We start from the raw sequence: 13,065 nt of genomic DNA, 5'->3' as shown, positions 1-13,065 counted from the left end.
TTTTCCAACACCCCCACCTCTCCTGCCTCAAAAAGGGGGGGGGGGGGGGGAAGAGGCTGTGTTCAAAGTAAAGGGCAGCAAAATGGGAGCCAGGGAAAAACCACTTTAAAATGGGATCTACAACATATGTTCAGTGGCAGAATTTGCCCCTGAGAAAGCAAAGGTCTTCAAGTCCTACTATTTCAAGGTACTTTAAGTCCGTGCACAGCATGTCTCCAAGTCAGCCAACTTTTTTGCAAACACAAATACATTCAACTATAAACTCAGTAGAAAGCCAAGGAATTCAGTCGTGGATTTAAAACACTTGCCAGCCACCTAAGGCTGTCAGTAATACCACACAGGCACATTTCCTATCACTAACGCATAAAAATAATACAGGAAAGAGAACTCAGTCTACTCCTACTGTACTTCACTCCTGAGCCTTCCAGTAATGCCGTTATCTATTTGTACTATTAAAAACCAAACAGACACAGGAGGACATGAGCATTCACTGCACATTGTGTTATCTATCCTGCCCCTTCCCAATTCTTCATCAAGCTTACCAAGCGTACAGCCCTATATACTGTCTACATGCACTTAAACGTTAAGTCTCTCACACTCCTAGAGCTTTCACCATCAACAGCAGTTGCCAGAGTTGAGGCAGACACAGATTCAGCTTTACAAACTGGCAGCCATGTGTCATCCAACTGGCGTTAAACACTGCAATGCTGCGTTAAACAACACAATGCTTTAATGCTAGTGTGCTGACTCCTAGTCCACTCCTGGACAGGAATGTTGGCAATGTAAGCTTCAGGAGGAGGAAGATTAACGTCAGTACTTGCGACATAGTCCAGCCTTGCAGACAGGATCCCTTTCAAGAAAGGGCAGCTTTCTGGGTGGAATTTGAGAAGACCAGAGACAGGGTTCAGCCCTGCCACAGATGTCTTATATGATCATATTACTCTGCTTTCCTTGGCTTCAGTTTTCCTTATCTGTTAATGATTACTAATGCTTTCCTATCCCATGGGAATGCTGCAAGCATCCATAATTTATGTTTCCATGCTGTTCAGATGCTGAGGAAATGGGTACCTGAAGACATATACTGATCAGCAGTTTTCCAAATATATAAACTGTTTTGATTCTGATTAAAATATAGGTAGGCCCACCCTATAACAGATGAAACTCCAACTTCCCAAACTCCCGCCTGTTCAACTACCAACTAGACTTGGTTCATACAATGACTCTATAGAGATAAGTGATCCCCCAGACCTAGAAAATTCAAGTCACTTTAGATACAAAAATTAACTGTCCTCTTCTTTATACTCCTGGGGGCTCAATAAGAATCCCTGGTATGGTGTCAATTTTTGTTTTCCTCTTGCATGCATACATACCTACCCCTTACTTTTGTTTAATGCTGGGGTGTGATTTGTGGGAGGAGAAGGGAACAACTTGGGAAGCTTGTTTAGAAACAGATTATGAATCTGTACATTTCCAGGTGTCCAAAATGACTTTGCCCTGGAAACATGCAATGACTAGCTTTAGGTACAGCTGCTTACACCTAGGGTTTAGTTTTGACAGTAGAGTTCACTCAAACTGTTCTCTAACCAAAACATTTACTGCAGTATTTCAATAACACATTTTTTCCAAAACAACTGGTCAAACAGAGTCCTTCCAAAGTAAACACCACTAGAATATTTACTAAATCTGTGCCAAGTTAGTTTTCTTACAGGGATGCACAAAGTAGCTTGCAAGGCTCATGTTTGCAAACACCCAACTCATCCCACCTTCAAGGGCCAGACTGGCAAACGTGGAAAGAGTGCCCTATTTCCCAAAAGTCACTGCCCCTTTGAGATATCCCATATCAGACATGCTTCCCGTCCAAACCAGGGATAACCACCAGGTATTTTAGAAGTCTAAGTAAGTCATGTGGGTTTAATTTTAACAGGATCTGACGGGCCTTACACAGGTCTCTTCGATACAGGCCCAAAGGAAGTTACATTGATCGCTTCTTAAATGGGAAAGTCTGTTCACAGAAGTGGACTGCCTAATTTTGCAATGGTTGATGAGCAAAGAAATGAAGCACCAACACTGCAGGGAAAAAATAGCTAAACCATGCTCTACAGGCTGAACACAGTTTCCCCATGAGACTACTTACAAGGAGCAATGGCAGTCAGCAGGCCAGCAACTCTGGATTCAACCTCAGTTAGGACAAGAATATCCTGCCAGTGATCAGAACTGCTTTTTGTATTTTCAGATTTCATTTGACTCAGCTAATTGGCCATTAAGCTCCAATAAGGTGGACATTTATCTACAGATAACACAAGGAAATTGGAAAGTAAGCAGCCTGAGGCTACCCTGAAGACTGTTAACCAAATAGCAAGGCAGAGCTCCATTAAAACAATTCATCAGAAAACCTATATAGTCCATTGGCAGTTTTTCAAGCATGCCATTAGAAATTTTAAGGATACCCAATCTGATTAGACACCAAAGCCTAACTCATGTAGAAGCAATTAATAAGTAGAGAGCCTTTAACTTTGAAAGCTTGAAAGTTATCAAAGCTGCTGCAGGAAGAGACACTGGGCATTTCTGCTGTAACTAATATGCATAGTTTTGCATAAGAATGGCAAAAGCTTTCTATACTATATTAAAAAAGTGAGACTGATGAAAAAGTATAGCTGTGCAAACCAACACCATCAAGTACCTGCTACTTTTGGGTGGACTCTGCTGATATAACTGAGAGACAAACACTTTTATATGTTACCTCAAAAGAGCCTACATCCAGGAACTCTGAATCAGGAGTTCTCCATGAAATGTCTACTAGTATCTCAGTTGTTGAAAAGGACAGGTATTTCAAAAAGAAGATCACTTGAAGATGCAGTGCAAATAGGAAATTATGCTGTAAACCATTTTTTTCTACATTTTATGAAAACTAGAAGGAGGAAGAAAAATGGCTATTGTGCTCCTACATATGGACATATAATTCAAGTATGAAATAAGGTCACTGAAACTGTTTTGGACTCTTTTTTGGAAGAGAAAGGTTTCAATGAAAAAATGTTTCAAAAAAGCGTGACGCTATCACCAATCCTTATAGGAAAAAAAAAAACTGACAACACTACCTCAAACTTGCAATTTAGAAGCTAAGACTCCTCATGGAAGATTTTTAGGGTACAACTGGTACTGCCAATTCATATTGTTTATAAATATTCTTAGGAACTCTACTATTAACATCCTTTTTATCTTCCAGGTACTCTGTTTCTAGTCAGATCATTTTGATCTTTGGTCAGAAGTACACTCCTGATTTGTTCATTGAACACGGTGGCTCCTTTTCAGAGGAGCAAAAAAGAATTGGTTCCTGAAACTCACATACTGCTTGCAGATCTAGGGGGAAGCCCTCCATCTGACTGTAAAAGGACAAATGCTTGTGGTTTGTTTGAGAGCTCAGGCTGAAATATTGCAGGGCTTCACTCTTCTCTTACCGTCACGCTTGCTGATATTCAAAGCCAGTACATTCACAAGATTGAAAATGCCTAACAAGTGGAGGTAGATCTCACCTTTTAAGAAATGGCTAGCAAACAAAAATTTCTTAGAGAACGTAAATCAGAATTCCAACAGGATTTGATTTAATAAAGGGCAAGTTTAACATGCAGAACCTCAGTTACATGGTAAAATGAATGATCTGTTCATTTAAAAGTTCGCAATGTTTGGGGGGTGTGTGTGTGTGTGTGTGTGTTTGTTTTTTTGAGGGTTTTTTTCAGTTCTTAACCTGTAACTCCATACAGGCTTTTATTTCACTCACAATCAGGTATTTGAAATTCAGCCAGCACTTTATTAAGAGGTGTGACTAACATCAGCCACATGGATTTTTTTGTCCCTCTCCACCTTTCAAAGGCTTGTCTTAAAAGAAAAAAAGCCTTTTTTTGAGTTTGAATAGACAGCAATCACCACAAACACACTGTTGTTGCTTGTTAGCCAATTTTGAAATATGCCTAATTAGTTTAATGAGTTAGTCTTTTAAAACTGATTGAGCAGTAAGTACAGTTCTTCCAGACTCCAGGATTTCACAAACACAGTTTGCATTCTGCCAGCCTGAGCGGATCTTGATCTCAGCATCTGCATTGTGTCTTTCCAGTTACCCGAACAAGCAAAGCTGTAGACTGTCTCACATGATGCCAAGTCCTTGATAAGACACGTTTCTTACTGTTGTTCATATCATGGAAGATTTAGTCCGCTATCCCCAAGATCACCCATCCGAGATCAGCATCAGAGCTCCAAACTCTTCTGGTAGACGGCCATTCTCCTCAAGACAAAATACATGCTCTTTAGGTTCCAGTTAGCCATATATTCGTTTTAGTAGTGTGCAGTTCTGCCCAGGTCTTAAGATTGCATAGTTTTGGCCCTAGCCACAAAAGCAACTTGTGCCGTTGACAGGAGACTGGTTAGCAAGTTAGAGGAATTATTTTGCCTTTGAAGTTCATTGACCACAATGTGTTTCCTTTGGAGGTCGTAAGTGCTGACTCTATCAATTTATCTGTTCATGAAGAACTGATGCGCTTTGGCAGGTGAAGCAAAGTAGAGCTACTCTGCATATTTAACAACATGAGGAGCTGCTCTAGCATACTTTATATCAATCTCTCTAACAGTGCTCACATTCACAAATTATTTAGCCATTTATACACGCACACCTCACACTGCGTGTCAAGTAAATATTAACTGTACTTCATAAATGATCCCTGAGAAATTGAGTAGTTTGCTCAAGATGCACAATTCACTTGTAAAACTGTACCAGGAACATAGGGAGACCAAGTCCCAAGCAGTCTGCTCTAACCAAACACTACCTTCCAAACTCAGCTACAGCAGGAGTTCAACATAGCCCAAACCTGGGCCTTAACACACAGCACAGCTAAGCAACGGATAGGGGGAAGGACAGGTAGAAGAGCAAGACCAGCAGCCTAAGATCATCCCATGCATCAAAGTTTCCTATATCAGTGATTTCATACTCCATTGAATTTAAGATCCAAATCAAGAAGAAAGATGAAGTGGACCACAAAGTACAGGAAAGGCACTCACTACAGAATAGCGATATGAACTGGGACACAGCCTGCAGCCAAAGAAAGGCGGCAGACTGGTGCAGAGCACTTGCAATAGATAGAGGCAAGGGAAAGACGACCATTCCTAGCTGCAGTTTTGGCCTACAGAAGCATACAATCCTAGCATGTAGGTATAGGTATAATAAGCATACATGCCAGCTTCTTTCTTTTATAAGTACAGAGTCAAAGGCATGATGAGGAAATCCATGGCTAGAACTATGCACCAACGGGTACAATTTCAGGTGAGGTCATGAGGCACAAAAAAAAAAAAGGAGGAAAGAGTACTGAGATGCAAGGAGGAGGGAGGTAAGACAAATCAGGTATGGAAAGAAGCAAGTGAAGACTAAGTCATCAGCATGCAGCTTTGGAACAAGAGAACAAGGATACAGGCAAAAAAAGGGAAAGAAGTTTGAATTTCACAAGAAAGGGATTCACAATCTGAGAAATAATGGCTATTTTTAGCTGCAGAATTTCAGCTAAGCTTATAGAAAGACCAGCAGAAACATTTAATAGCCCTTAACATAACTTATTCTTGTATCAGGAGAATAGCAGCAGAATACCAGTCCCAAGACTGTATTTGCAGCCTCCAAACTCAAAAACACAATTTGAAGTGTTACCTTCTGTAGCCATGTGTGGGCAATGACCATGTTCCCTGTGAAGCAGCCACTAGGCTAGCAGGTTCAATACAGTACTGCACAACAGGTTACCTGTGAAGAGTACTCTGGACAAGCAACAGTACTACAAGTTGCCAACTCTCACCCTGCCTTACAAGAGGAGGGGAAAAAGTGCAACTTGCCAAATAAATTGATATAATTATGAAAATCCATGTGTGTGTCTACATCATGTTTCACATTTTTCTAAACCTAAAACTCCTCTGTTTGAAGAATCTTAATGACTTTACTGTAACAACAACAAGAAAAAGAAGAGAAAGGAAAAATAGGAATACTTGAGAAAAATTCATCATATCAAGAAAAATCTACTTATCTTGCATCCAACTCCTACCAGCAAGACAGAACATTTCTTCAAGGCAAAGAGCTATTTTGAACTGTAGAAAGATATGCCCGTTATTTGTAGCATATAGCTCTTGACTAAAATTAGGGTAGCACTAATACCATAAAAGAAAGATAGGAAGAAAGAGAGTTGGTGTCCAAAAAAATCCAATTAAACAGGTAAAAGGGAAGTGAGTACAGTAAGGAAAGAAACAGATCTTGCCCAAAGTCATACTGCTGATCAGTAATACAACCTTGAGTAGATCCTGCAGCACTAAAACCCTGAACAGCTTTGCCCAGCAGAGTACAAGTCTTCAGTTGACACAGATATGGCTGACAACTGCGTTCTGTCTGGAGCTATAAGCATCATTTGACTCGTTAACAACTGAAGTGATAAATTTCTGCAAAATATATAAAGCAAGAGAAAGGACTCCAAGGAATGAAGGAATCTGAGCACAAAGCAATACTTCGTAGCCAGAATTCACATCTTAATGTTTAATGGGACCACAACCTACTTGCTGCAGTAACATTACTGCATTTTATCAAAAACAGAGGTAAATCCCCAAAGGAAAATGTTACTTAAAATTGAACTTTTCATCCAATAAACCCATCTGTTTCAAAATAGACCGACACAGGCTACCTCATCTGATGTAATTTGTTTCCATTGAAAAATCTTCAATAAAAGAACCCCAAACCAGGAATCTTCCCCATCACATTCCCCAGGAGCCATCTGGAATAATAATCTAAGTAGATGAAAGGTAACATCCCGACACCAGAGACTCATAGCAAGGTGTGGCACTTGGGGATTTTCCTTTAATTTAAAAGAAAAAAACAAATCAGGATCCCTACTAAAGAAAAAAAAAAAGACCAATACGAAATATAGCACTAAAAACTGAAAAATTGTATTTTTGGCCCTATTGAAACAAACTATTTCATAACACAACAGCACACCTTAACCATATTCAACTTATACACTTCCCAACCTTTAATAAATCAAGCTTCACAGACTGCCTGAGAGATACTAAATCCATTTTAAAACTGAAACCTCCTGGCTAAGAGGACACAGTATCAGGGACCTCCCCAGATCTGCTATGAGTTCATCAGCCCCTAATCCTAAATGATCCCACAGTAGGTTAAAAGCTCGTTCTTACAGTACAGAGATCATTTTAGCCGAGTTTCATGGCCACATCACCTTCCACTCATTACCTCAGCTCCCTGTTCACTATGACATGTCACACAGTGGGACACAGCAACTTACACAACCATTTACTCATACACAAAAAGCAGTTGTGCTTGATATGTTTTGTTGTGCCCAAGTTCACAATTGTCCAGGCTATGGCAGGAAGAAGGCTTAAGGATCACAGAGGAGAAAGTTCTCACCAGCCACCCTCCCGCAAATTGCTCCTCCATTTTGTTTTTCTTCATCTGGGCCCTTTTGATTATCCACCCACATGATTCCCCAGTCCTTCAACACATTTCTCACACTAACAGGAACCACCTATTATTTCTCTCAAATTTTCAAAGAGAACATATTTCTATAAGCTGCAACTAAATTAGGTATCTGATTCCACAAGCTCCTTTGCAATCAAGACATGGATTGTCTGTGCAAGCAGCCGAGAACAAGAACGAGCAGAGACCAATGGCTCCATTTAGAAATCTCACTGCCTCAGCATTCCCCATGTGCAAATTGAAACACAAACACACACCAAAACCAATTAGCATTACACCATCTTCTCCCTTAAAAGGACTTTCTGTCCTGATAGCCAACGCAGCATGCAACATAAGGTTGGCTTAAACTGTCTTTTAATCTGACAGTTTTACTAGCACAAGAGGCTACATGAAAAACACGCTCAAACACATGATCAGTTTAAATTAACTGTTAACTGCAGTTTAACAAGTTTCTACGTGTCAAATAAGCAAGTATCTGGATACACACTCAGTTCTCAGCAAATTCAAACCTCCATTGATCATATAAGTTAGAAGTTTCATTATCAGAGATACTTATTTAGTTAAGTGCTTTCCACAGGGGTGTTTGCCAGGTTTTTTTGTTTGTTTTTCTTAAGCTATTTGTTTAAATTTTCATCTTTGTTGTGTTGGGGTTTTTTTTAAAAACATATGAGCTCCCCCTCAAAAGTTCTTCAGCAGTCGGTAAATTTATGATAAACATTATACTAACTTCAGCAGTCAGTAAATTTATGATAAACTGATTATACTAATGGCTGACTATACAATTACCTCCAGCCATGATCTACTTACATTTCAGGCAAAGGGCAGTCTGTCATTCAATGTTTCACTTTAGAGATACCTTAAAATACATCATTAAAACTGGTTTCACTTGAAATATTCCATTCTGCATTTTAGCATATCCTGTTATGAGATCTTGCCAGAGCAGAAGAGTTTTGCTTGAATACTTGAAAAGACAAAAACACCCAAACCCAAGAACAATTACTGAGACATAAGATCTTTCTCCCTCCTCATCTTCAAAACCTACCTGCTGATAATGAAACTGTTTTCAAGTTCAAACCCTGAAAATGCCAATTTAAATACTTACCAGAGTGCCTTCTACCAAAGGTAGGACATCCACAGCTTCAGTCTGCAGCAGGTAGGACAATTGAACAGTGACAGCCTACAAGGCTTCCTACCAATTCGTAAAACTCATCATTAGCTTCCACAACAGACAAAATACTGAAATGGAGAGCACTGCTATCACAGCAAATCTCACACTACAGATTTTTCAGGTCTGCTCCATTACTAAATTTCTGCTTACACAGAGAGAGCAACCACAGGACAGGATGTATCACAGAAACTATTCTGGCAAGATCTACTAGTTTGGAAAAATAAAGTAAATAAATAAAACCCCAAACACAAAACACAGTCTGTCCCCAGGTAATAAATCAATTTTGTATTGGCCTTCCTACACTACTGCCCTGAAACAGAGATACTTGAACCTCAGCTCATTTCATCATTGCTGCCTAACGAACCAACACCTCCCTGTTACAGTCTACCAGATTTACAGCAAAGGGAGCCATTTTATTCCTCACCCGGTAGATAATCAGCATACAAATGGAAGTAGGATGCAGGTTACTGTTGTCACAATAAACATATTATAGTATCACCAGGAAATTTTTTCATCCAAAGAAGTATGGAGCTTGCTAGTCTCCCAGTGTATGGGAGAGCACTGAGGACTGTAAGCTTACAACATTATTTCACATTTGTACGAAAGGTGCATTTTTACTACCCATTTTATAGTTAACAATCTTCACTTCCTATCACAACATGTGACTGCAACATTGCAATCATGCTTTCACCCTCACAGGCCTTGGCAACTGCAGGGTACTGTTCTGGCAAAGTTATCCCAAGTGGGATGGGACGGCTGGAAGCTCCTGGGCTCTGCAACTGCCGACACCCAAGGAGCAACAGGAACCTACAGAAGTCTAGCCAAGGACACGTCCTTTTCCCTGATACTATTCAAAAATCCCTAAAGTTTACATGAAACCCACAAAATCATCATCTGCTTACTTCAATCCCTGCATCAAAAATGTACTTGCAAGAGTAAAGTCTGACAATAGCCTCAAACATCAGTCATCCAATAACCATAAACTGATCTGAGAGAACCTGTCTGTGGGCACTGGCTCCTGCGAGAAATCCCAAACATTCTCCCCAGCATGTATTTCCTGGCTGCTCTCATCATGACCGCTGGCAGACTTAAGTCTTCAGCAAATATCCAATGCTTGTTGTGTATCACCTATTTCTCCTATTACTTTGCCAAGTTGGAAGTTTCTTGACTTGCCAAAGCTACTAAAAGAATCCTTGTCCATCTCTAACACACTGACATGCTACACAAGCCCGCAGCTGGCTTGTGTACTGAGAGACACAAACACTGGTTATGGAGCACTAGACCCAGTTTAAGAGTTTTTAAGAGGATTGCATCAAAAATACGAAATAGATCTACTGTATACACAGGACAGACACGAGTCTCCAAGAAGAGAGTGGTTTTCTTGCTCTTTCTACTTAGACAGCAGTAGAGCAGAACGGTATTCAGCAGTGCTCTTCCCATGCAGTAGATAGAGGTTTTCAGCAAAGAAATTCTACTAAAAGCAATACCTCTGAATGTCAGTACAAATGAGGACCCATGTAAGGAAATACATAGTATTTCCTTAGAAGCACGTGGAAGTTTTAAGCTAGCAGACATTACACAATGCAGATTAACGTGGTAACATTACTCTTCAAGCAGCTCCTACCCCTGCTTGATTTTGGGGATGTTCTGGTTTTTTTCCAAGCTTTTGAGATGTAGTTGCAAATTGCAATGAAATCACATGTGTGACCCTGCATGTTTATGCTGTCTGTGGGACAGGGTCCCAATTCCAACAGTATTAGACCAAAAGACTGGAGGGAACAAGACACAAAAGCCTCCCCTTAATACAGAGCAAGTTGAGTATATTTTAAGAGGTATAATATCTACATTATATATTTGACTTACACATCAGAAAGGTCCTTACACTGAACTGTGATACCTTGGGGACCATACTCTGGAATTCAGCTGTGCGTTGCATTCTGACTCTCCAGCCAGCTGATTTTTAAGACCTACTTCACAGCTAAAACAAGAAGGTTTGTAGTTGTCAGAAAAAAAGTAATCTTCCTTTTCCGCTCACTTTGTAATCATACTTTTTAAAAGTATGAAAAGCTAAATATTTGTGACTCCTGCCATCATTTCTCTCCTTAACAGACGATATACAGGTTGAAGAAAAAATTACATAAATCTATGTTCAAAATGTATTCAGTAGATTTAGGTTTCTTTGAATAAAAAAAATTTTGTCTTGAAGAGACAGCACAGTGGTAGTCAGGATTACAGACAGTTCATTTTTCTTTTAGGGACTGTTTACATTTTATTGGTTTATTCAGCTATAATGTACTTGCAATTCTCTGAAGCAATCCTTTCCTAAACTCACTGTAACTGTGTGCAGCTCAGCTTGTATTACTTAAGTAATACAAACTGTGGAAGAAGATAAACATAGATGTCTGTTTTCTAACTAACAAACCTTCTTCTATATTAACTTAAACCGATAATGTTGTTACAGTCTAAGCTGGTAACAGGAATCCTTGCAGGACCTAACCCACATCCAGGAACTCCTGGGCTGACACTGAGCCAAAGTAAAGCACTGGGAACTGGGTCAGACCATGGCATATGCAGGGCAGCAGGAGGGCATCAGAACTGAGCATGACCTGCTTATGCTGGCAAGAGCACGGAGAGATGAAAGAAACTGGGTGTGCATGTGTGTGCACACGCCTGAAGCTTGATGAGACTTGATATGAGGCGGGGACTGGAAAAGGAAAGCAAGGGAATGGGGAGCTCCTGTGCGGGGAACAGAGGTTAAAGCTTCAGATCAGTAGTCTCTTTCTGATCAATTATCAGTTGCAATTACAAACTGAAATTAAATCAGCCTGGTTTAATATAAGTTCACACTATATATCATAACAAGATAAAACCTTTCCCATACAGATAAGGTCTTTCAGGATCAAAAGCACTATTTGATCCAACTATAACATTAAGACTAAAGATGCAAATAAAAGATCAAACTTTGCCTTGCAAATCTTCACTGACACAATCCAAGTCAACAGTTACTTCTGCATGTTAACAGAACAACTGTTTAGACAGAGACACTATACAGTGTTTATTTTCTGTTAACTGAAATTGATTCCCAAGGTTTCAAGGTTCCCCATCTGTACCCAAAAAAGACTCAACAGCAAAAATAGTATTTTTAGGAGTTAGCAGAACTAAAATTCAAAACAGAGTGAAGGCCGGGCAGAGACAAACTAATTCTCCCTGTGGGAAGCTTGCAGGGGTGCCAAAATATACAGAGGAAGCAACATTTAAAAAACAAACCCCCAAAGACCCCATTCTTCAAAATAAAAACAGAACACATTAAAACAAAAGGTTTCAGAAAGCTCTTTGAATCTGCCCCAAAGTAAGCCAGAGCCTCTAGTTAAATAACTGCAGGGTAACTGTAGTGCAAGAATGGCAGTTTGCAGTCGAAAAGCTGAAGTACTAAATTCCATATGAGAAACAGGTCTTCTTGGTCACTGCCTCAAGGCCAAGGTGGAGCAGGTACATGGGGTGTGGGTGGCTGGGAAATCGTCGTATGTAAAGATCAGCATCTTGTAGCATGGAACCCTTTGTGTTAATCTAAGGGTGATATTACAAGCAAATATATTCAACACCTTGCTATGAATAATTAGGTGAAATTTCAGCAACATTACTGTAGTAAAATAGAAATTAATAAGGAAGAAAGCAACGCAATCCAGATAAACAAACCTGAGGTTTGCCTGAAGCTTTCCAAAAAAGAAACTGCTGAAATAGTTCTGCAAAGACACCCAAACCTACACAAAACTTATGAATGTCACAGCTGAAGTTTGGAGTTACATAATTTCAAAACAGTGCAAGTCCTAGTACGCTTCTCTCCTTCCTACCCATCTACACCAAACTTGAAACAAACTTTTATCATGGAAGCTGTGAAACTTATCAGTTCTTCATGACAACAAATACTCTTCGAAAAAAAGAAAAAAAGAAGTAAGACTTGATAATCTGAGTTTTACCCACTGTGTGTCATCACTTCATCGCCAAAGCGTGATTCGGAAACAGACACAGCAGCATGCAGCCAGGCTACTTACACTGTCTGGAAAAGCGCCTGCTAAGATCATGTTGCAGAAATAATTCACACCTGCAGCAAAGCTGCACAAAACATCATCAACTCGCCGACTTTGACAGACATATGCCGACCATGGGGGGCATGTTTCTACAAAGATTAATATGAATAAAAAGTACGAAATCCCCCTTCACCACCCCAAGTGAAGCCAGGTAGGGCCCAAGCGCTTCACCTGAGTGCACCGACCCCTGCGCAGAGCCCGCCGCGGCCCCACCAGCCCAGCCCACCTGCCCACCGGCGGCGGGTCAACTGCACCCGCGACGGCCTCCTCCTCCGCCCCGGGAAGGTCTCGGAAGGGAGAAGGGG

The sequence above is a fragment of the Aptenodytes forsteri genome, unplaced genomic scaffold, assembly GCF_000699145.1.
Source record: "Aptenodytes forsteri isolate BGI_AS27 unplaced genomic scaffold, ASM69914v1 Scaffold511, whole genome shotgun sequence".
NCBI classification, from domain to species: domain Eukaryota; kingdom Metazoa; phylum Chordata; class Aves; order Sphenisciformes; family Spheniscidae; genus Aptenodytes; species Aptenodytes forsteri.
Note: the sequence above shows the minus strand (reverse complement) of the source record.